The sequence below is a fragment of the Lethenteron reissneri genome, chromosome 29 (genome assembly GCF_015708825.2).
Source record: "Lethenteron reissneri isolate LAM-NWPU_2019-01 chromosome 29, ASM1570882v1, whole genome shotgun sequence".
Lineage (NCBI taxonomy): Eukaryota > Metazoa > Chordata > Hyperoartia > Petromyzontiformes > Petromyzontidae > Lethenteron > Lethenteron reissneri.
Window position 1 is genome coordinate 7467276 of NC_083807.1, and position 26764 is coordinate 7494039.

Below are 26764 nucleotides of genomic sequence, written 5' to 3' on the forward strand. Positions count from 1 at the left end.
AATTGTGTAAAGTGCCTTGGGTGTTGACAATATTGCAACCCAGACTAATTGCTTGAGGATATGACTCAAACGATTTTTGTTGCCCCTTCTGCAAAGTATTACGTTTGATTACTAAGATTTTGTTTGTCGATATTTCCCTTTGGACAATTAACGAATGCAGTTACAGGACTGTTTTTTTTTATTTCTCCAGCAACAAATTACGACATTTGTTTAAACCACCTTTTTGGCCTTGACTTTGTAGCTGCTGTAATGGTTGCTGCATGGAAAGACTGGCCCTTGCCATGGGAAAGCAGAATTCTCACCATTGACTCAGAGCCATCAAAGGACATGAGCATTGCCCGATGACTTGTTTAAGCTCAGAATACTTTGCAAAACTTATAAAAATTCATGGCCCCTAACCAACTTCTAAAATTACAACATTAACCCTCAGCATCTGGGTATCGAGTCAAAAGATTCAAATTTCTGCATTGAATACTTGATTTTCATTAATGTTTCCCAGACTTGGATAGGCTTATTGTTATAGATATAGAACATTGACTAGTTGCCTCGTAAAAATAGAATCAATATGTGGTGCCCATGTACGCTTTTAGAAATTCCACATTTCCATAGTGGGGGGCCAGCCTTTCTATCAGGCAACGACTGTTGAATTCCTGCAAAGTGATATTTATTTCATCATCGATTTGGCATCTCTCCACAATTGAGGTGTTTCACTCCTGTGTGAATGAATGAGGGGCTCCGCACCTCCGATGAGCATGGTTGGCTACGTACGGTGTGAAAGAAGTTCAACACACATAAAATTGCTTTTCATCTTTTATCCAGTGGAAGAATACAGTGAGATATTAAGCTATTTTTCACACATGTCCTGTCGACATCCATTCATCCGCGATCTAAACACCCGAGAATCCCTGTATTTGTGGATTGTTTTCAGTTTGCGACTGCTCCCGAAATCCGCTGTACACCGCAGCGGATTGAAAGCGCATCGCGGACCGCAAACCGTGATCCGTGGCAGTGGGCGAGGCCAAGGCAGAGCTGCAGGAGCGGACATGCATGGACACGCGGAGGTAAAATAAAATAAAAAAATAGCAAATTCAAGGAAACCATTTGATTGGTATAATCATATTGGAGCGATTATTTATTTAACTTGGATGCCAAAAAATATTATAAATCGTTTACCATAGACCCACATAGCACATTTGTACCATTTGAGGTTCAGAACAACTCGTAATCTGCAAAGTTTTGGTGCATTACATTTACCGCTAGTCACGTGCCACGCTTCCCCCTGTAATCCGCACATAATTCGAGGACGAGCGAAATTGCGACGGTCGCTCCTCCCACAATCCTCGGCACCCGGCGCCGGCGTGAATTATTTTTGAAGATTATATAAATAACCTACATGGTGCGCCAAGGATTTTCGGATCCACGGTCATATGACCCCCTCCACCCCATATCAAAGCAGATCATTGTATGCTTACTGCGTACTGTAAGGCCCTGCTAATTAAGTTAACACGACTGGTTAAGCTGATTTGATTGTCCAAAGTTATTCCATCTCATGAAGGAGCTTCCCTCTCTTTGTCCCATTTTGATACTGCCAAAAGCAAATGGATGGAAATCGAAAACCTGCGCGAAAGAAGCATGCTCTGAATTGCAATGCAAGACAAAAGAGGAATGCACCTAACTGAGAAGACATGCGATTTCGAGGCACAATTGACTGTTAAGTGAAGTAGGGTGGGCTTGGACAGGACATATCGCTCGAGGGAATGATAGCTGATGGGCAAGACCAAGGGTGGTGTGGCAGCCAAAGAAGGGAGCATGCCCGAGAGGGGAGACCACCATGGAGACGTTGCAACGTGAGGCCGTGAAGGATGTAGATCCAACAGTGGATATACGTGACTGATAATGATGATGAAAGGGATGGGGCATAGTCAACAATCGGCCAGGTATTTGAACTCCCAACTCTTGCCGACAGCTCCACCTCGCCAGATCGTGTATACGTAGTGCATTCAACTATACACACATCTGTTGAAAAAGTGACCCGAACACCGACGAATCCTCTGCGCACCGCAAACATGATCGCCTTGTGTGTGCGTGTGGTCCGCTCGGAGGCACGAAGACCCATCCATTAGAGTTGCAGCTGGATATGCCTCTTAGCAGCTCAAAATATGATAACGGTGAGAAACGCTCTCTTCCCTTGCACTTTAAAGCATTTCTCAAGGAGACACCTCGCTCCCAGCTGCGCTCGAATTAAATGAAATGGCAGCCCAGAGGAGATTAGACGCGCGCATGCCATTAGGAGCGGTGGTATGTGCCGCCCTAGTTCCACCGCTGGTCGCCTCACTGCCCACCACCCACCCCCGACCCGACAGCCGCCTCATTAGGCGAGGCCGGGCAGTCGGGGATGCCCCACCCTGCCACTGGACTCATCACAGGAATGTGTCTGTATCTGCGGGACGTGGCATGAGGCCGGCCAGCTGCTCCCTGCACTTGATAGAATCAAGTGGGAAGGGGTCACGAGTATGGTTTCTCCCGCAGGGAATCGGAACTACTGTCATTTGCATGATTTGTTTAATCCGACCAGGGTGGTGCCTGCGGTTCGAGCACCCCCGACGTTGGAATCGCAAAGTGGCAAGCTGAAATCCCGGTCGCAAGTTGTCATCGCGTCTCATCAGACCACCCGGGTTGATAAAATAGGTACAATTTTGCGAGCGGTAAGGTTTACTCCTTGCAGGGAATGCCTCCCGCTTTGGAAACGTTTTATTTCAACTACTGCTGAAGGGCTGTCAAGCAGAGATGGGAGCTGCCTCATGCTTGTTGGAGCGGGGAGTTTTCACTTTTTCAATGACTTGTTCCTCTTCATCGGTGAAGCGATTCCACAGTTGTGGGTCCTTTGCGCGTGCGCTGCACAGCTCTCCGATGTGTTTTCCGGATGTACGGAGTATTGTTCGGCACGATGTTCGACGTTTCGCTCCACGTGCCAGGGGGCTTCTGGGAACTTGTTTGATCATCGTACAGAAGAACATGCGGGACATTCCGTCGCAAGTCGGAGTGTTCTCTCAGTGAAACGTTCATGTGGCACGGTCGCTGAAGATTTTTCGGTAAAGTCACGTAGGTAAAAACATTAAAAAGTAACATAAAATAAAAATCACGACGTTTCGGAGGCAACACAAGCTTCCGTCTTCAGGTGGTACCGTCACAGCCACGACATGATACAGCTGTCGTGGCTGTGACGGTACCACCTGAAGACGGAAGCTTGTGTTGCCTCCGAAACGTCGTGATTTTTATTTTATTTTACTTTTTAATGTTTTTACCTACGTGACTTTACCGAAAAAACCTAAGAATATGAATCATTGCAGTCACGAAAGCTTCAAATCAAGAATCACTGAAGATTTGACCGTCAATAAATTGGTAAAAAAATAAAAAAGTCGCCAAAAACATAGAAATGTGGAATTTCCACAACAGTTTCAGGGCCACCATTATGGATGAGGACTTTGTACACTGATTTGCATAACACGATGATTTGACTTTACATTGGTGAAGTGATGCTATCTGCAGCATCTTCCATAATCGTAAAAATATTTAATGTACATTTTAATTAGATGTTCATTTTAACTGGTAAAACATTAACATTTAATTGCAAACACATATTCAAGCTATAATTAAAAAAATCCAACGTACATTACATTCACATTAATTTTTACAATTTTAAGGTATTTGCATGTTTTATTATTATGCATTGTGCAGGTGTTATAATAAGTGTTATGTTATGTTTTATGTATATTATGTTAATATATTGTTTATTTGTCGTCATTGTCAGCCATGAGGAAACTACTGCCGAATGAAGGCCTGTCAATGTTGTCTTCATGTCTCGCTATCCTGAACACAAGTTGATTTCATTGCTCCATCTCCACGGTAGTTATCCTCTCCGACACGTTCCACTCCTTCGCTGCCACACCACAATTGCAGCACCAAGGTGGTGAGATGTTAACTCCCTCGCCTGGTATACAGGAGATTGTGGGTTCGATGTCGACCCTGATGCCTGGATATTTGAAGTTTGCATGTATCTCTCCCCATGGTCGCGTGCATTTTTCTCCAGTTCTTCTGGTTTTTTCCCCTCCATATTTAGAATCAACGTGCGTTTAGAGTATTTGGTTGCTATACATTCCCACGCGATAAGTCACTTCGTTCAGCTATCATTAGTGGACAGGTCGCTTGAGAAAAAGAGCTTTCTAGCTCAGTGGGCCTTACCTGGTAAAATAAAAAAATATAATTCAGCTTTACATAGTTTAGTTTATTATTGACTATTGGCCATCACCCCTTCTGGCGGCAATGTGTCCTTCACAAGCCCCGTTTAGTTCCCCAAACAGTTTTAACGATCTCCTTAACCTGTGCATCTTCCCGAATCGATGCGTTCCCCATTCTACCTCGTTCGACGTCATTTTGTTCAGCTCGCATATTTATCCATGCATTGTTCCCAGGTCTTTCTAGCCAAAATCAACTCATTGTCTCGACTATAGGCTCTCGCCTGTTGTGAATAAAGTTTACCTTAAACCTTCCAGTAAATGCTTCGTGGCGTTTCTGCTCAGGTTATGAATTGAGTCGCGCTCATCTCTGTTGGTGGCCTTGATTCACTTGGTGGACATTCCACATTGCAATGGGTCAAGCCAGTGAGATGTACTTACAATCCAGTTTTTAACGCTTGAGCAACACACGTATCCCTTGGCTCGCAATCAGAGGGCTGCGAGCCGAAATCCCAGTTAAGGGTCAACGATACCAATCATCGCTCTGTGGACGACAAAAATGAGCATCGCTTCATAGAAATTCCGACGGATCAGGTGCTCGTTCCTGCCATGGAAATGTGGAATCTCCATTGTACGCTCGTGGGATTTCCGGTCGGGTTCAGAGCGAGTCGCGATGCTCGCGCGAGCATGAAGACATTTTGCGCTTGACAAGCAATGTTACACAAGGATATATCGAATTAATGGTCACCTTTGCAAATGCCTTTATTCCATTTGCAGAAATGACTGCTGCTACAAGCTGACAAAGAACAGACATCCCTGCGAGAATCTCACCCAACAGGGGGAAAGCAACGAAATCGAAACTGAGGTTTTTTTTTTGTCATTCATACATGCACCACACACTGTATATAAGGTGAGCACTGCACGGTTTTGTAATGAATGTAAATCCACTTGTATTGCCACAGCTGCATGGCCTCTCATTTTGGGTTGGGCTTAATCAGCTCTGGGGAATCACTTGATACTGCCTTCCCAGAGGGTAACTTCAGAATTGGTGTGGATGGAGGGAGGGAGGAAGGGAGTGGGGGAGGAGCAGGGGCGGGTGGTTCTTGGACTAAGTTTCTTCTTGGCTGACGTTTCACTACGAGTGGGAGCACGGCGGGAGAATAGAGCATTGTGCAGCGGGTCAAGGTGTCGGTAATTGGCTGAGAACATGGCTTGGTGGTTTTGCCAGCGAGCTGCTGCATCTACATAAGTCACGCCACGGTCAACGCGTGTCAGCTGTTTACCACATGCTTTCTCTTCTCCTTTGGTGCATTCCTGGAAGTCGTGAAAACCTATCCAAACGACATCCCCCCCCCCCCCTTTTTTGCCAGCGCAAAATACCTTCACTTTTTTTTTCACGTTACGAAGTGTACATAATTGTTACAAAGTGCACATAATAATAAGATAATGTTACCAAGCCCGGCCCGGTAGCAATGCGGTTGAGAGCGCACTCTTTTGCGATCATGCCGAGGTTGAGAGGTGAATTCATGGTTGGGGCTAAACCTCAGGCTTGGTTAAATAATTACCATTTGGCGAAGTCAACAACGGTCACCTCTTTGGGAAAACTCGGCCATAGCAATGTGTAATTTCTACCATAGGCTCATGACTTGTTTGAACGGGGAGTAGTTTTGACTCGTTTTTGTTTCATATCATTACTTTACTTTAGACCGTAAAGAGGTAAAGGTGCAGCACCGCAATGGGTTATCTCATGCCACTGCTTGTGGAATAATCTCTGCCAGAGAGCTCGAGCCCCTCCCAGAAGTTGCTTGCTTGGCCTACACTTTCACGCCGGCCACACATCTTGTCTGAGTGGAGTCATCTTCTTGGTTCTTTCGGTAAAGTCATCACGTAGAAGGGAAATAATAAAATAATAAAAATAAAACATAATAACATAATTCTCACGACGTTTCGGCCACAACGCAAGCAGCCGTCCTCAGGTGAAGACCAGGTCTTTCGGGGAGACAGAGTCTGTCTGTCGGGGAGACAGCGTCTGTCTCCCCGACAGTCTTCACCTGAGGATGGCTGCTTGCATTGTGGCCGAGACGTCGTGGCCGAAACGTCGTGAGAATTGTATTTTATTATGTTTAATTTTTTATTATTTTATTATTTCCCTTCTACGTGACTTTACCGAAAGAATCAAGAAGATGAATCCCTACAGTCACGAAAGCTTTAAATCGAAATGAGTGGAGTCTGTTCCATCAGCAGTGATAAACGACGCACAGGTTCGCAGTATGGATGCGTTACTGCGACGTTGGTATCGGGGAAATGAGATTTGACCTGACGAGCAATACACATGGCAAGTGGATGGAGCAGAGATGATGAAGAGACAGTGATGGCAGCTGTTGGAGCAAGAACTGCATGGCCTATCATCAGTTGAGCTATGTTCAAGTTCAAGTTCATTTATTAGGTATAGCCCTGTGAGCCATTCGGCTCTTGAATCGGGTGCAACCGCAACAAACAAAAAAACATGAACAAAAAAACATCTTAAAGTGAATATGTGACTAAGTGCAAACAGAAAATCCAAGAAACGACAGCAAAATATTGCAGAAAAAAACACCGTACACCAACGCTGTGTGCAAAAATCCCAGTGGGATGCAAGTCAAACAACAACAACAACCATAAGACAACTTAGATTAAGGCCATCAGTCTAACTCTGTACTACAACAAACAAACATGGCTAAACCAATACACTTTTCGAAATCACCAAAATAAAGCCATGAAAGCAATGAAAAAGCAATCATAGGAACTGTGACGGAATTTTCACAATAAATGGCATAAACATGTTCTACCAAAACCTTGCAGCCAGCTTCGAGACTCCATTCAGTCAATCAATGTGCAGGTAGTGTTCACTAAAAAACACATTTGATATATTTATATACGTATATGTAATGCAGGTACAAGAACCTGGGGAAGACAGCGAATTAAGTGCATCAGCAATGTGAACAATTGTATGCAACTGAGAGAATCAAGTGCAAAGTTTGCGAGCAATCATCATGGACAGAGCTAATGGCAATCAAGGCCACGATCGCCGATATATTTGAGAGAGGACGTGGTACAGAGAGAGAGATAAGGTGTCGTGAACATGCAGTGAGTCGATGTGGCAGGTCACGTGTGGTGGGGTAAAGTGTGGGTATTTACACCTCTTCCAGGACATCTGGCCAGTGCGGAAGAGTAGACCAAGCACCCTCTATCAGGGGCTCTCGAGAGCTCACTCGAGTGGAGGCGCTTCCACCAGCAGTGGTGTGGGCGGGCAATTGCAGGGCTGCACCTTTACCAGCTCTTTTTTTAAATAATTATTCCGTCTTAATGGTGGTGAATAAATAGTGTTGGTGAGTAACACGCTATTTTAATCAGATTATCCAAGCCTCTTAAAGTCGTATCCATTACTGTTTTCATGGTCTAATCCAATTACTATTACTGAACGTCGACCCCTTGATCATTTTTGTTCTAATTATTTACATTGTTAAATACTTAAACTTCCAAGTGCAACAATCTTGTCAGCAGTTTGCGTCGTAGCAAGGACAGCAGCAGCCAATGCGTACAGATGTCACCACAACTCCTCCAAGCAGGGCACAGGGCTGTTATTTCTGCACTTATAACGAACACCGAATGGACGTTAAGTTGAAGAAGATTTAGGGTTAGGCTACAATGATGTATTAAGGTATTTGTATTGTAATATTGGGGTGAAGAAGTGACCCAGGGCTTAGCTCACTGCACATTGAAGCCAATAACCTGAGGCCATTCGTGTCGAGTGGTATCTGAACCAGTCAGTAGACCCTCGGCTTCACTAACCCACATTGACCAGTGTGGTGAAGTATGGTCAGTCAACCTCCATAACCGACATGGTAAGGGGAGGCCGTCATCCAGCAGCGAATTGACACCAATGCTGTGGAGTGTTTTGCTATTTGTATAATAGCAATAATACATTGTTAAGATTAAAGAAAGTAAAAGTGATTTTCTTCTCAAATGACCATCTATGGCGGTGCACATCTTTGTTTGCAGCTGTGACCCCAGTGGTGGATATCCCCCATTCCTATGGCGGGGGCGAGTAAATCCATAGGACAACCACTGATGATTTCATCACAAAGTAGGGGTGATTTTATCGACCTGAGAGGGATGATGAGCTGAGTCAACCCCCAAACAGAATTTGAACTCGCAACTTGCTGCTGAGTCAACTGGACAGTTCTGGGAAAGCAAAACTATTCTAATTACATTTTGATGATAAAATATCCATCATACAAGATAATGAAACGTTACTTGAGCAAAAGTCAGTAATCGTTGATTGATTATTCTTCAAACGTAACCCTTGCAATCCTCTTAAACATGATCACATCACCCCATCTTGTACTAAAGTTACTGCACCCCTCAAAGATAAAGACAAGGCAGCTCAATAGCCTGTAACATACTGTTGGGGCAAGTGCTGTTAGCGAGCAGCACCTATGAATGCTGGCACGGCACACGAGGGGGTGGGTGACCAGCACCACGCCGGGCCGCCTTTGTCTCCCACGTGACGTTGTTTATATTACGCACCGGGTACTCATTTGAGGCTGAGTATTCCTAGGGGAGGCCCAGGACCGGTTCAGATAATCGCCACTGGTGTTGACCATGAATTGGACTCGGGTCGCAGGGGTCATCGTGCAGCGCGCTAACCGCTACACTACCGCTCCGACCCCGCAAAGACGTACAGACACACACGGGTGCAGAAGAGAAGTGACATTGAGACACACGACCTTGTTGATTCAGTGACGTTAAACGTCAGGTACCAGGTCGCGCGGACCTGGTACCTGCTGCTCTACCGCATACGGAAGTCTCTGCCCCGCGCGCGTCTATTAAGCCGTTTCTCCCCCTTCATTATCGGCCACGTTATTTCACAGGTGCTTATTTTTGTTATTATAATTACCCATATTATGGTTTAATGAAGTGGAAAAAAAATAACAGCAGGTGAATAAACATGAATCCGTCTGATGCCCGTGACCGGTCTACGGTGAGGAAGGAGGTCGTTGGGACACTGCGTTGGCAGCTCTGGTCATGATGATGTCCCTTCCACCTTGCTCGGTCCTGGCCCTCACAGATGCACCGGTTGTGGTTCAAGCCTGGCCAGCAGCCCTCTGACGTTCTGAAGCCAAATCTTCTCCGTGCTCCCTTTTTTCCGAATTACCTCCCCCCACCCCAGAAATGGTGCCATCTAGGATGGCTTTGGATTCACAAGCACCGGATTAATTACTATCCAGCTGGAGGAGCATTTCAGGTAGAGCTCCAATCCCAGTCAGGAGCCTACTCAGTTGATGGTGGTTGGCCTCTTCTAAGACCAGTTCCCGTCATAGGCTTGAGCGATAGCCACCCCATGTCGCGAGACCACCAATGGAGATGGGCACTGCTCCGTGCCTGTTTGAGCATGGAGAGAGTTATTGAATATATGTCGTCGCACAGACACTTTTTTGACACTTAGCACAGGTGCCTTAAATGTGATCGGCAAATAAACCGAGATTTGTGGATAGTTGGGGCGAGACTGCAAGATTCGCCTGCGAGGGCATCGTGTCAATGGGCGATCAATCTCGGTGTGAGATATGTAACGCGAGTCCCGTGTTGTGGAGGCTTTTCCTTGGGAGGCACCGTGCAAGGCAAATCGTAGCACACACACATATATAAATCACAAAAAAATAAACCCACCTGCTTCAGTCTCCAGACAATTAGGGAAATACCAGAGTTACTCTGCTGGAATTATGGTGGGCTTTCGACATTTCTCGCATAGGAGTCCTTTAAAGCGCTTTCATTAATTTAGCATTTCCTGAAAATTATTTCCAAAGTTGCTTTCTGCAGCCTTCATGTGTTGGCTTAATTTTCCGTTAACTTTTTTTTAAAGCCCAAGTATTACATACAACGTTTTCCAAGCCAAGGCTCTGGATGATAATGTTGATTTATTTAACAAAAAAAATAATAATAACAAATTATCGCAACTGTTTTGAAAGTGCTAAGTGCCATTACATTTATTTTATGTCGAAGGCTAAAGTTGGTTTATTTAAATAAACAAAGAAACTGAAGAAAAAAATTTGATTCCGCTATTAACAAGTCTAAAAACGAACAAATAATGTAGTGGGTCTTGGCTGGCCGTTGCCTGTTGGGCAAAGTGTTGATTAATTATGGAAAAAAAAAGAAGTGAAGTTATGTTTGCTCAACATGTTTAACTCCCTGGGCTTCAGTTTGCATTCCACAAGTGCTGGAGAGTGCCCCCCCCCCACCGCCGCCCTCTCCCTGCTGCTTAATTGAGCGGCTGCAGACCTCTTATTATTATTTGTGCGCTGTTTACAGATGGAAATTTGTTTTCAGCCTTGACACTCAAGTCTCATGAATGCATCTCAAATCAGGTGCTGGGGGTGAATGTACAATCAGAATCAAAATATGCATTTGCACTGGAGGTATCCGATGAACTATGTCCAGTAAAGGGCGGGTCAGAAAATGACCGCAACAAACAATACAATAATACAATAGGAGTGCAAAGTATAGGGAATCACAAATAAATTAAAATGAAGATAAAGTAAAGTGAAACTGAAGTTAAACTATTTTTATTTTATCAGGGAAGGCCCACTGAGCTATTAGCTTATTTTTCAGAAGCGACCTTGGCACAAATGATAGCTCAACGAAGTGGCTTAACATGTGGAAATATTTCGATTTAAAGCTTTCGTGACTTCAGGGATTCATCTTCTTGGTTCTTTCGGTAAAGTCACGTAGAAGGGAAGTAATAAAATAATAAAAATAAAACATACTAAAATAATTCTCACGACGTTTCGGCCACAACGCAAGCAGGCGTCCTCAGGTGAAAACCAGGTCTGTCGGGGAGACAGCGTCTGAATGAATGTCAGCGTCTGAATGAATGTCTCCCCGACATACCTTGTCTTCACCTGAGGACGGCTGCTTGCGTTGTGGCCGAAACGTCGTGAGAATTATTTTAGTATGTTTTATTTTTATTATTTTATTACTTCCCTTCTACGTGACTTTACCGAAAGAACCAAGAAGATGTGGAAATATATCGCACCCAATTAATCTAAATAATGTAAACGCATGTTTGTGAATGTGGAGGGAAAAAATCAGAGGACCGGGAGACAAAATCCACGCGACCACGGGAAGAACGTGGGAACTCCAAATATGCAGCAGGTGTCAGGGTTGGGATCGAACTCACGTCCCTCCTTCTTCCTCCACCGTGCTGTTGCCTGCTGTTGAGAGCAAAGGGGCGTCAGGGGGTAAGTGTCTCCACCACGTTCAACTGACTGTTGGGCATCTCGAGTGGCGATTCCGAGTTAACGGTGGAAATTCCTCATTCCTACCAGCCCTACGCAAAGACGAGTTAATGACATCATTGCAGACCGTTTTTTCATAACTTGAAACAATATTTATTTTTTGCACAAACTAGTATTTGTGTTAAGTTGATATTCGGTGAAGTGGAGATACAGCTTCTTTTAATGTGACTTTTGCATAATTGCAATTCGATTTCTTTGGCTCCCACATTTTTTTAGTCGAGCTACAGGTCACGTGTGGTGTAGGTGCTCCCACCTCTTTCAAGACGTCTGGTCAGCGTAAAAGATTAGGCCAAGTACCACCCTCTAAAGGGAGCTTCCTCTTATGAAGGCCCTTCTGTCAGCAGGCCCTTGCGAAGGTCCGATTGGCACGGTTGGCTATGTACGGTGTGAAAGAAGTTCAACATTCGTACAGCAGTGCTAGTGAGCAAGCACATCGAAGATCTTCACCGTTACCTTTTCCATCACCCAGACCAGTGGCATTGGTTTATGAGCCGTTGCCTTGCCGATGAGCCAGTGAAGTAAAAACCCGTCCAGGACTTCATAATTTTAACGTCACTGGTACCATGAATTTAAACGGTTCACAGGTCAAACGTACATTATTTCCTTACAATTATTACCACTTTGTGGGAAGTCAACAGTGGTTATCTTGCTGATGATCTTTCTCTCCACACTGGGAACGTGGTATTTCCACAACTGCAGTTCCACCAACAGAAATGCTCCCTTAAACAGGGACACACTTACGCATGTACGTGGGACTTGTGTTAGAGGTTCAGTGGTTAGCACACTGCACTATGAACCTGGCATCTTGAGCTATATCCCTGGCCATGGCTAACATTAGTGGTAAGTGATATCTGATATCTGCACCAGTTCTGCGAGACCCAACTCCCTGCCTTCACCGCCCCACACTGACCAGCATGATGAAGTTATGGTGAAACACCCCCCCCCCCCGCCCCCTCCCCATGAAGAACAAGTTGTGTGAGGGCTCTAATCTAGTCGGGGATTTGCAAAGGGCTGTGAAGAAAATTCTACGAATTAAATTATTTTATTTTATACCTACGTGACTTTACCGAAAGAACCAAAGAGTATGGATCCCTGCAGTCACGAAAACTTCAAATCAAGACAATTCTACATTACGTATTATGTTGCCTTTATAACTCTTACTTGTTCAGTGGGAAATCACCTTATTTCTCAAACAAATGTCGTGACAAAATCTATCTTCGTTGCTCCCCCCACCCCCATGAAGACAGAAATGCCGCAGTGTAATGTAATACTATAGCTGTGTGTTTAGGGGATTAAACTTCAATTTCCAGTCGAATACCCGCCCACCTGCATTTAACACAAAGGCAACAATTTGTGCATTTTCCAACAGAGCGCCGTGTATGACTCACATCGGTATGCAGCATATAAGTGGGGCAACCAGAACAACAAGTACAAAAAATAGGGGAGAAATCCCCTGCCTTCGCCGCCCACGAACCACGCAGCTGCCCTGGGCAATAAATGCATCACAATGTCAGATCCTAGCACCGCGCGCGCTAACGGGATTTAAAGCGCGAGCCGGCGAGCCGCGCGGGGTCGCTTCGGTGTTTGTCATCGGCGGCACGAGCTGCGTCGAATGCCGCCCAAATTGTCGCCGTACACGATCCCACACTCTGGGGCACGGCGCGGCGCTCTGCGACGAATCGCCGTAGGGGCGCGTGCGGTTCGCCCCGCGCCGACCCTTCGCGTGCGGATTAGCAACGCCGCAAACGCCGGGCGGGGCGGAATAATCCGGCAGCACCGCGGCACGACTGACTTCAACCGTCTAAAGTGTTGCCCCCCCCCTTCTCATCCGCTCACGGAGGTGGCTGCGGGCTTCGCTTGCGGGCTCGGTCAAGATAAAAAAGGTCGTCGTGGCAAATGCAATCTTAGTGCCGATGGTGCCACGCCCTTGCCCACTGCTTCTTGCTTCACTCAGCCTGCCCAATCATGCAACCGTTGCCACAAGTTGACACGCGACTTCCATGGCCTGCGCTAGCAGTGTCATCACTGGCGTGGTGAAGAGGCCCGATGCCCACTTATTTATTCTGTGATAAACAACGACGCCAATGATGATCTCGTGTCGTGTATTACTGTATATAGAGTTGCGTCACAATATGACTCATATCTTGCCTCTAAGCATCTGGAATTTCACCAGTATTGATTCTTTTAAACCAGGCCTGACTCCGCTGATGAGACCATTAATGTCAAAAGAGTTTTCTTGTAATAAACTATTGCTGCTGAAAAAATGCACTCCCAGAAGGCCATGAAGCCAATGGGTTGTGTAAAGAAAATACGTATAAAACATATAATGTGGAAAAACTAATATGAGATGGGGATGCTATTGTCTGCTTATTTTGTTACTGCCTTCATAATTTGAGCCGAGAGAGACGGTTTGGCTTAAACGAGATTCAATACGGGACTGTCTGCTCAACTCTGCCACGTGTAGTGTCCGTCCATTGTAGTTGTGCAAAGGTCCAGTGCACGTGAGTGAGTGAGCTTGTGACACCACTCCACCCACCCAAGCCAGCCGGGCTGACCAGCACGAGGAAGGCAGGAGGCGGAGGTGTGGCGGTACAATTGAGATCAAGCAGGAGCGGGAATCAAAAGCCGGAGCGGGAAATGCTCCATTGTGTAACCCTGCAATACAGACAAACCCCCCCTCCCCTCTGACGGAGTAGGAGCGCCGTGTCTGGCCCCGGGCAGAGAGAGAGAGAGGTGTCGCCAAAGCCGCCGGGGCATGTTTGACCAAGGCTTGTGCGTGGAGCCCACACGGGAGACGAAATTAGCACGAGCGCCCGCCGCCGGCAGTGAGCGATCGGGCGGGGGATCAACCCCAAAAAAATGGCATAAACGATGGGCGTTGAAGAAGTGGGTTTAGTTCAGGTAAACATGTGCACCTCAAAGAGCTTTCTGTGACGTATCTGTTTGCTTTCACTTTTAAACAGATTTGCACCCTGAGTGCCAGTATTGTGTATACTGTTTGGTGAACATTTCAGCATGCTGTTTATTTAAACTTTGAATGACTCCAATGGGCCACCTGTGTTATGATTCACTAACTTGGCTTTGTTCTCGTGTGATTAACATTGCAAAGGGAGCCTTTTTGCCATTCTCGTTATTATTTTCTCGTATTCTGGCTGTAAATCTTGGTCATTAGAGCCGTGCTATTTTGTGACCGTTACTGCTTCATCAAGCTACTGTAGAGCAAATGGAAAATTTGGGTTGAAATCGTGAAAAAAAATCACGGAAAATTTATGGGCAGAAATAAACATGCTGTTTTAAAATAAAAATGTAAAGCTGTTGTCGAACAAGGGGAATATGTATTGTGAGGGTTGGGGAATACGGGCTGCGCATGTAAGGAAATAAAATTAATGCACATTGGAAAAAATAATTTGAGCTTGCAGCAAAATATCATTAATTAAACACGTACCTCTACGGTGGGAAGGGAACCAAATAAATACGTATATATGTTGTTTTTATATTTTCATTGTTTTTGGATGCAAGTTTTGTGGTCCTGAATTTAACAAAACAAATGCAAAGTGGTGCTCACCTGTTTATGCCCCTGAGTCAGCGGTGGAAACTCCTCATTCCTATGGCGGGAATGAGTCCAAGGGACAGGCACATTGACTTCCCCACTAAGTGGGACTACTGTTTTTATTTTTGACCATCCCTCATAGACTGATTAATTCCAATGCAACATGTATTGTTGAGAGTTAACACATAAATAACCATTAAATTCAGTAAATGTATTTTAAAGTCCATTTATAAACCCATGCTCTGCCTTGTGTCATGACATTTAGCCAAATTGATAATGTGGTCACTGACTTCTTTGTAATTTCAGTATATGCCGCTACTTTATGGGATTGTGTAAGCAGTGGGAACTGGCTGTTTCTCTCATTTAGTGTTAATGTAAACAGGCAAGCCTACGTGTTTAACAGGCGTAACAGATTTACAAACATTGGCCGTGAGCTCTGTATGCGCTTGCTAGGATTTAGTACCCTTTAAGTGATGACACCTGAACTTTGCCCCACCTCGTGCGGTTACAATTGCCACGTTACCTCTAATGGACTCACCGCTGCACGTATTGCACTGCAGCAGTCCAGGTGGTTTTATGAAGCTGCGATCTTTACTGAATGGAGCCGTCGGGGGAAGTAGGTTGTTGTAAGACACTATGAACCCAGCCACCTTGGTGTGATTCCCTGACACGGCTAACATCAGTGGCAATTTAATATCTGAGCCTCTACACCACCAAAACCCAACACTATTCGCAAGCCCACACTCACCATAATTATGAAGTATAGTCAAACTACCCACATGACTAGTTTCGGTGTGGAAAGGCCTTCATCCTGCAGTGAACTAACGTTTATATTATTTTCTTTTTAACAATATGTGACTTCCTCACATTTAAATTGATGTCGAGTTCAAAAATATTATATGAACATGTTATAAAAATAGCGACCATGTAAAATACGGTGCAAATATGGTGGTGTATGTGCATGCTGTATTTTTTCTAGATGTGAAGCTTTCGTGACTGCAAGGATTCATACTCTTAGGTTTTTTCGGTAAAGTCACGTAGGTGACTTTATTTGACAGGTACTATTCTACTTTACCGAGTGTTGACATCCCCAGCGTTTGACAGTACTGCTTTTTGTTTTTGGATTGTCAGCCAACACCGGCCGCAACCCCGAGTTGAGGTGCACCAATCGTTTTCTTGAAGCCCCGCCCCCCCCCCCCCCACCGTTCCATTCCCTGACTACCACATTCAGATAAGCCCCTCCCCCTTAACTTGTATTTAAGAGCTTGTCTATTGGATTTTTCCTCACTTGATACAGTAAATTTAGCTGTGACGGTCCCATCTGATGACGGAGACTTGTGTTGCCTCCGAAACGTCGTGATTTATTATTTTATTTCTATTATGATTTCTGTTATTTTTATTATGTATTCTTATTTTTACCTACGTGACTTTACCGAAAAAACCTAAGAGTATGCTGTTTTTTTTTGTTGTTAGTGAAAATGTAGGTGACATATAGGTTGTTAAATGCTCTTTTGCTGTTTGCAAATTAGCTCATTATTTATTCAAATAAGAATGTTTCCAGTTCTTAAAGGGCTTAATCAAGATGACTGTACTTTAATGTATTACCCTACCATCTCTCTATATACAGCCTGTAAAACTGTACCATATGTGAAATTTCGTATTGTAATTTCACGTGAAATTAACACAGAAACAAATTAAACGTCCCATATCCTCTCAGATTGTTATGGATGAGGCGATGACACAGAGCCCACTGAGAAGGATCTTCTGACTTGCCTTCTCATGGAATACTAAAACTTAAAACGGCTTCTCTCCGTATTATACATTTGATTCATCACGTACATTTCTTATGATACATATTTGTAGCGAGCGTTTTCACTTTATTTTGCGAGGGGGGTTGAAATGTATTTTGCTCAGTCGGTGTTAGCCACTGAGGTCGTGACGAGTTTTTGTTTTATCTTTCTGAGGCTCCATCCTCCTGTATCATTCCAGTTCTCTAGTAATGTGCACCAATGCCTACTTTATTGAGGGAATAAAGATTGATGCAACAGTTTCATTGTTGGTCTATTCTTTTTTTTCCAGTGGTCACAATTCTTATTCTTAAGTGAACCAAAAAAGACCAAATCTCCCCTAGAATTTTTGTTTACTGAATTGTAACTTGGACCAACGTTTAAACAAACCAACCGTGTACGGTGCTGTTAAGGTAAATGTTTTTTTGTATCAATCGAGATGGCATTTGATGCAAAGGGTTGCTCAGTAGACTTTCCATTCTGGCAATCGGATCAAATTCAGAAGGGGATGGGGAAGTGGCTGTTTTGATTTCACATGGCATGACCATTTAGTCATAGGGGTTCCAAATACAGTCCGTCTTGAAGATGATGTTTGTAAATGTTGCGGTTTCTTGACCACATTTGGTCATCTGCAAACGAACGAATGGATGAGGTGTTGGTCATTTTTGAAATCAATACACGTCCAAAAATGTGACAGGTCACGCATTGTTCTCGCATGGCATGTTGACATCTGTGTAAACTCCATTTCTTTGCTATGTACACTCACATCTGTCATATTATTACTCTGCATAGCAGAGCAGGAATTGCTGTGAACATGCCAATGCTGTCTCTCGTTTTGTAGCTTTGAGAAAAACACAACGTGCTGTGTGTTAACGCCGAAGGGCTTCGCTTTCTCTCGGCGAGTGTTGAACCGTGACGTGCTCTGGCTTGCAATTGTGGTAACAAAAAACTGCATTTCAAACCGATGAGGACATTTTCCAAACAGTTGTTTACCATTAAGGGTACTCGAATAACACGACATTTTATTCCAAAGCACACACTTAATTTGGATGCCTCGGTTTTATTTGAAGCCTGGGGGGGGGGGTCTGCGCATATTTGTAACAACTATGAAGTTCTCAAAAATGGCACTGATGCCAGCGACCATGTTTTGTTTTGCAAAACTTATTCAATACTGTGATGCCTTGCGTGGCATGGGCCCTGTTGTGCCAGTAGATATTAAATTCTGCATGGTGTTTGCATCTGTGTGTGTGTGCGCGTGCACATGGGGAGCGGTCGTGTAGTGTTTAGCGCACTGCTCTACGAACCCGGCGACCCAGGTTCGATACACGCTCATGGCCAACACCAGAGCAGTGGTTTAATCACATACAGGCCCAGTCATTTTTCTCAGCAGTGATCTTCACAAACACTACTCATTTAGGTAGCGTAAACCTAGGCCATCTACCCCTGGTGTAGTTAACATCTCCCCATGGTGGCGAGATGTTAATTAACTCACCTGGCATACGAGAGGTCTTGGGTTTGATCCCGACCTTGACGCCTGTATATTTGGAGTTGGCATGTTTTCCCTGCGTGGATTTTTCTCCGGTTCCTCTGCAGTTTCGCTGCGCGTGTATAAATATGCGTTGAGATAATTTGGATGATATTAATGTTCATGTAATAAGCCACTTTGTTGAGCTATCATTTGTGGCCAGGTCGCTTCTGAAAAAAGAGCTATATGCTGTAGCTCAGTGGGCCTTACCCTGTAAAATAAAAATAGTTGTTAAAATAATACAGAAATTGAACCACGGTCACCACGGTTGTAGCACGGTACTCTAAACTTGACACTGCTGCTCTACAAGTTAATGTTGACAGGTGGCTCAACGATAGAGCGAGCCGCTCATAATCAGAAACTTGCTCCTTCACATCCTGGTTGGAGGTTGACTCAGCCTATCATCCCTCTGGGGCCCAATAAAAAAAAAGTACCACTTTGAAAGCCACTGAAGCTATGCACTGTGAAATGATTGATTGATAACATTTCTTTAGAACAGTTTTTGTGTTTAGTTTGTTGTCCTTTCGACCGCACCTCCAATTAGCACGATCGGCTATGTACGATGCAAAAGAAGTCTGACATACATACTTTCCCAAAAGTAAAAGGGGTCTTCTTTAAAAAGCGTTCACTAACATCATGTCCCGGACTGTACACACTGGGTGATGCACTGCTCACTGCGGTAGTTCTGAAGTAACATTTCTCTGTACAATTATAACATGTTTCTATTCGCACATTGGGAGTGTTAATTGGGCAGACAAATAATGTAAAGTCAAATTGGTCTGCAGCCCTCTTGTTTTAAACACGAGTTGCTGGCCACAGGCCCAAAAACCCAACTCGTTAAGCGGCCAGCAAAAATACCACGCGAATAATGTTATTATTGATAAGAATTATGTTTGTTGAATTGCCGAGATAAGTTGTGAACCAAAATGATGCGAAGGAAGTGACTTACAGAGAAACATTAAACATTCAGTGTTTGTAATACTGCATTGAGAGTGGTGCTTAAGTATACATAATTAAAACTCACCACTGTGCCAACAACACTAACCTAAAAGGACATATATATAAAAGAATAATCGTTTATTTAATGGCCATTCTCTCTGCTATGAAGAAAGGCTTTTGGCCGAAACGTAATTTTGTTGTTGTTGGGATGCGTTAATGCGTGCGTCGATGTATGCACGGACACCCCGATTCATACATTGCCACCACAATAACAAATGCCGCACTGCACTGAAACTGTGTAGGGCCTGGCTCTTGTCTTGGCTAAAGTCTTTTTTTTCTTCCTTTTTTTTAGGAAACCTCGCGCCACTGTTGCTGACACTGGGGTACAATCAAAAGGTGATGTATCACGGCCGTTCTGTCACAACGTGGCTATGACCAGTCGAATGTAATCATAAGTGGCCAACTGTGGCCCAAAGCGGATCCCTTTAAGAAATGTCCACTGCTCACTTAGGAACCGGCCACTGTGTGTCATTGACCTGGTGGCTGCGGTGCCAAAAAAACCGGAGCTTGTTTGGTTACAGCGTTGGTGCTGTGAGTCGCACGGTGACAGATGCGTTCTCTTTGTCTGATGAAAGCCACGGTGACAGCCATGTGCTGACAGCAACTGTGGCACTTTTGAGCCCACTACCACCACCACCACCATCCGCGTAATCCACCCCCTTCGCTCCTTTACAACCAGCACGGCCAGTTCTGTGACGAGTTGTAAACAGGGAAGGATGGATTCGTTTTCAAGATTCCGCGTTCCCCAGCCATGGTGCTCGTAAGAAGTGGCTGTTGAAGTTCGGCAAGTTAATTGATTTTAATCCCACTTCATGTGGAGCGTGAGTGCACTCGCGGATAGGGGAGGGGAGGTTACCGGCACAGGCAAGTGGAGTGCCACCCAAAGATTGGCGGCCAAGGGGACAACCTAAAGTCAAATTTCGATTTAAAGCTTTCGTGACTGCAGGGATTCATATTCTTGGTTCTTTCGGTAAAGTCACGTAGAATGGAAATAATAAAATAAAAATAATAATTATACAAATAAAACATTATTATATTTTATTTTTATTACGTGACTTTACCGAAAGAACCAAGAATATGAAACCTAAAGTCAGGCGGTAATTTTGGTGGCAGAAAGCTCCAACAGCAGATCTTGGTGGCAGAAAGCTCCAGCCGCAGATCTTGAGGTCGGGCGTCGAATGTGCAACCGCTGCAGGGATCCGCTGGAGAGAAAGGGTCAATTTCGAGACGTGGCAGCATCGACGGCAATGGCCGTGGTGACCTCGTGATCTTGATCTTAAGGCTGTTGATAGGCACGGGCAATCAATGGACAGCACGTGTGCTGGAGATGGGGGCGCCCCTGCCAAAACAGTGCGGCGAAACTGGAGTCGAGCGACCTGACATCAACATGAGAGTCGGTGACATCAATGTCACTTCTGCTGGACGTGCGTTGTGTAAACAGAGCTGCTGCTCCTCCAGTTGTTTCAATCTCTCGGACGTGACACCGTGAACGTGAGGGTTGGTGACTGTGTGTATGTATGTGCGTGTACGTAGTGGTTCACGCACTGCACTATGAATCCAGTGGCCCGAGTTCGATTCCAGCTCACGGCCAACACCGGTGACGATTATCTGAACCGGTCCTATGCCTCCCCTAGGTAGACTCAGCCTCAAATGAGTACCTAGTGCAATGTGTAAATATCACCACAGGGGAGACAAAGGCGGCCTGGCGTGGTGCTGGCCACCCACCCCCGCGTGGGAGATCTTTGTCTTTGTGCATACACACTTGCATGGTTTTTTTTTTATATGAAGGTAGATAGAGGGCTTTGATGCTGCGTGACCTTGCACAGCACCAGTAGCAAATGTAATCTGAACCTGGCTTGTGCCCCCCTACCCCCCCTAGTAGCTGGTGTGGTATGCAAATACCAGCACTGGACGTGGTTCTGGAAACGTCCAACCTTGTTGTGTTATATGTTAGCATTCATATGCACCCGGTAACACTGTTGCACCAATAATCTATATTTATATTTTGGGATGTGTGTCTTGTCACATGGTGATACGGGCTTCCCTCGGTTTATGCGCTAGTAGTAGATGCGTTCCGAAAAAAAAGTCGCATAAAGTGAAATCGCACGAGACAGCTGCCTGCCGAGGAGCAGATGCAGGACAGACACAGAACACACACAGTACACACACAGTACACACAGTACACACACAGTACACACACAGTACACACAGTACACAGAGTACACACATTACACACACAGTACACACACAGTCCACACAGTACACACAGTACACACACAGTACACAGGACACACACAGTACACACAGTATATGCAGTACACACAGTACACACACAGTACACACACAGTACACACATAACACACAGTACACACATAACACACAGTACACATAGTACACACACAGTACACAGAGTACACACATTACACACACAGTACACACACAGTCCACACAGTACACACAGTACACACACAGTACACAGGACACACACAATACACACACAGTACACACAGTACACACACAGAACACACACAGAACACACAGAACACACACAGTACACAGGACACACACAGTGCACACCAGTACACACACACAATACACACACAGTACACACATAACACACACAGTACACATCAGTACACACAGAACACACAGTATACACCAGTACACACACAGTACACACACAGTATACACACAGTACACACCAGTACACACATTACACACAGAACACACACAGAACACACACAGTATACACACAAAGTACACACAGGACACACCAATACACACACAGTACACACAAAGTACACACAGAACACAGACAGAACACACACAGAACACACACAGTACACACACAGAACACACACAGTACACATACAGTACACACAGTATACACACAATACACACCAGTACACACACAGTACACACACACAGTACACACAGGACACACAGAACACACACAGTATACACACAGTACACACCAGTACACACAGAACACACACAGTACACACAGAACACACACAGTACACACAGAACACACACAGTATACACACAGTACACACAGAACACACACAGTATACACACAGAACACACAGAACACGCACAGTATACACAAAGTACACACAGGACACACACAGTGCACACCAGTACACACACACACAATACACACAGTACACACATAACACACACAGTATACATAGTACACACCCGTACACACACACAGTACACACACACAGTACACACAACGTTGCCCCACGTCCGACCGCATAGCCGCATTCTGAGTTAGTGCAAACCGTATACTGTACATCGAATTTTGGGTATAACTAACATAGCCGCATATACACAAAATAGCACAAATCGAACTCGCATGAATCGAGGGAAACGTATATCATTCAACTCATTGTGAACTGGCAACACTTCTTTATCTTTAAATTTAGTAAGTTGAGTAAGTTTATCTTCTTGGTTCTTTCGGTAAAGTCACGTAGAAGGGAAGTAATAAAATAATAAAAATAAAACATAATACAATAATTCTCACGTTTCGGCCACAATGCAAGCAGCCGTCCTCAGGTGAAGACCAGGTCTGTCAGACGCTGCCTCCCCGACAGACCTGGTCTTCACCTGAGGACGGCTGCTTGCGTTGTGGCCGAAACGTCGTGAGAATTATTGTATTGTTTTATTTTTATTATTTTATTATTTCCCTTCTGCGTGACATTACCGAAAGAACCAAGAAGATGAATCACTGCAGTCACGAAAGCTTTAAATCGAATTTTTTTGTAAGTTTAGTAAAGCGCAAAATTCAGGTACCGATTCCATTGTGTAATCTATATATATAAAATCGTTCATGTCTGTCTGTCTGTGTGTGTGTGTGTGGACTTTGGCCCATACGCACTTTCATTGGATGGCGGTTGCCCCTGGCAACGGCTAGCCACGCCTTCGCCGCTTTCATTGGACCTGGCAACGGCTAGCCACGCCTTCGCCAAGGGCTGCAGTTTCATTGGACGGCGGTTGCCCCTGCCAACGGCTAGCCACGCCTTCGCCACTTTCATAAGCTCCGTATTTAATTAAATAATAGCCATTACACAGTATTGTTGGAGCGCTAGGGGGGGGGGAAGGAACGCCACCCGTACCCTGCCTCTTCCAAGCCGACAATTTTAGGCGAGGCCGCAGGCTTTGCACGCTACTAGGCCTCGACACCCACCACGCCACTCTGAGGTAAATTCATCAAAGTTTTTCCTACTCTTCACTACACCCCCACCACAATGTGTGCTATTAATATTACTTTTAAACCCAACGCGCCAACAATCGATTACTTTAATGTTCACTGTACAAATACTCATTAAGCTGGGTGAGCGTACTGCCAGTCTATCATGTACACTGTAGCCTGCTTATTAAGCTCGGTGAGCGTACTGCCACTCTATCATGTACACTCTAGCCTGCTTATGAAGCTGAGTGCGTGTACTGGCAGTCTATAATGTGGACTCTTGCCTGGTTATTATAATCGATTCTTTATATGTTCTTTGTACAAACAGTCATTAAGCTGCTTGAGCGACCCCAGTTCGATTCCAACTCACGCCCACCACCGCTGACGATTATTTGAAACGGACCTGGCCCTCCCCTAGGTCCACTCAGCCTCAAAAGCGTAACTGCTGTCGTGTGTGAACATCGTCACTGGGGAGACAAAGGTGGCGGGGCATCGTGGATCCAAGTCCCGGGCGAAGCCGGGTCATGTGTATGTGTGTTTGTGTTTATGTGTATGTCTGTGTGTCTCTATGTATGTGTGTATGTATGTGTATGTATGTGTTTGTGTGTATGTGTGTGTGTATGTATGTGGGTTTTTTTTATGTCTTTATGTGTATGTCTGCGTGTCTCTATGTATGTGTGTATGTACGTGTGTGCATGTGTTTGTGTGTATGTATGTGTGTGTCTATGTATGTGTGTGTCTATGTATGTGTGTGTATGTGTGTGTATGTATGTGTGTTATGTGTCTGTCTGTGTCTGCATGTATGTGTGTGTGTATTGTGTATGTGTTTGTGTGCATGTATGTGTGTGTTTGTGTGTATGTGTATGTCTGTGTGTATGTGTTTGTGTGTATGTGTGTGTATGTATGTGTGTGTATGTGTTTGTATGTGTTTGTGTGTTTACGCTCGCATTACACAAATGTGTTGCTGGTCTAAGGCGTTCCTCGCACAGCATTGCCGCTTTATTATTTCAGTCGTTTACTGCCTTACGCACCCTGAAAGTCGTGTGTGTCTGCAGCAAGCGCGTGTATGTGTACCTATGGACGCGCGCGCGTGTGTTGTGTAGGGGGAACGGTAGTGTAGTGCTTAGCGTGCTGCCTGTGTCTGTGTGTGTGTGTCTGTGTGTGTGTGTCTGTGTGTGTGTCTGTGTGTGTGTCTGTGTGTGTGCGTGTGTGGTGTGTGGGGAGCGGTAGTGTAGTGGTTAGCGTGCTGTCTGTGTGTGTGTTTCTGTCTGTGTGTGTCTGCGTGTGTCTGTGTGTGTGTCTGTGTGTGTGTCTGTGCGTGTGTGGTGTGTGAGGAGCGGTGGGTGTAGTGCTTAACGCTACGCTGCGCTACCAACCCGGCAAACCCAGTTCGATTCCCGCTCACGGCCACCACCGGTGACGATTATTTGAACCTCCCCTAGGTCGACTCTGCCTCAAACGAGTAACTTAACTACTGTAGCGTATTAACATCGCCACTGGGGAGACAAAGGCGGCCGGCCGTGGTAGATACAAGTCCCTGGCGAAGCCGGGTAGTACAGCTAGTCACGATTTAAAATGAGACTTCAAGGTCAGCCAGCTATGAGGGCCTTGTTGTTGAGTCTCCCTTTCTCATGAGGTTTGAGCTTGAACGTAACACGCATATTGTTCACGAATCAAATCGGTGTCTTCGTGCTCGAACTAGTATGGAGCGGTGTTCACTTCCGTTGGCTGTCCTGAACCAGTTCGAAAACGTCTACATTTCTCGGGCACAGTCCGATCTCTGTGAAATAGCCACCGTTTAATGGCCACAGTGTTGATACTCGTTCATATGCCCCGAAAAGTTGATTGGCCGGGTTGACCCTTGACCGGAGTTTTAACCCACAGACTTTGAATCATGTATAGAGTGCTCTTTGGCAAAAACCACCGTGGATTTTACATTAATTATATGTCAAGGTAAAAAAGGTAAATGTGCAGCAACGCATTTTTTTTGCTCATGCCACTGCTGGCAAAAGGGCAACTCCACGATAGGGTATTTGGCCTACTCTTCCATGCAGTTCAGACGTATTTTAAGAGGTGGGGGATTCCCACACTTTACCACACCGCACGTGAGGGGCCGTCCATAAATGACGTCACGCGATTTTGGAGGATTTTTGACCCCCCTCCCCTTCGTCACACGGTGTCACAAATATGACGTCACAAAGCTCTGCCCCCCCCCCCCCCCCCCAAAACAAAATAAAACATGCTTCAAATCGATTTAAACTATCGTCATTGTAGTGCGTATTTAATGTGGCGCTGCACTCTGATGTTGTAGGAGGAAACATTTATTTAAAAAACTCTAATTAATTAAGTAGAACGTGTTGTCTATATTTATTTAAAGTTGCGCATTTTGACGTGACGTCACATTTCTCAACCCCCCCCCCCCCCCATCGTCACACATCGTCACAAATGTCTGACCCCCCCCCCCCTCCCTAGGTGCGTGACGTCATTTATGGAAGGCCCCTGACCCAGCGATCGGCTAACTGGGGCTGTGCCCATTTATAGCGCTGGGTGGACAGGGGCAGTGCTGGTGGGGGGGAGGTTAATACACTTTCCCCATCATCTCAACTGCCCCGTCGAAGATCTTACCGGCGACCTCTGGGTTGCAAGTCCAGTGTGCTGACCGTTTACACGACTGTGGTAGCATCCCGGCGTGTATATGTGTACGCATACAAAATAAATCTGACCACCTCTCGCGTGTATATGCATTTTTTTTTGTTTCAACGGACGTATGCCAAGCAGCTGCACCGTGTAACCTAGGCTACTCGCAGATGAGGAGGAATGCGCCCGAACATTTCTGAATGCCTGGGAGAGGGTTCGTGATGAAGATGCAAATCAAAATGTAAAGCAGAACGTAGGAGGCAAAACGAAACGCCAGTGCCTCGTGACGGTGACCGCAAAAATGTACGTGTTTTATACAGGCAACACGCCTTGGTATTCTCCCACATGATAAAATGTGCTATTGGGAATTCATCTACTAAGGCTTCACGAGCAAGACATTTACGATAAATACGAGTCTGTGTTTGTCCGTGTGTCTGTGATCATGCACGAGCATAGCATCCGTGCAGTGGTTAGTACACTGCGCTAAGAAACCGTCGCCCAA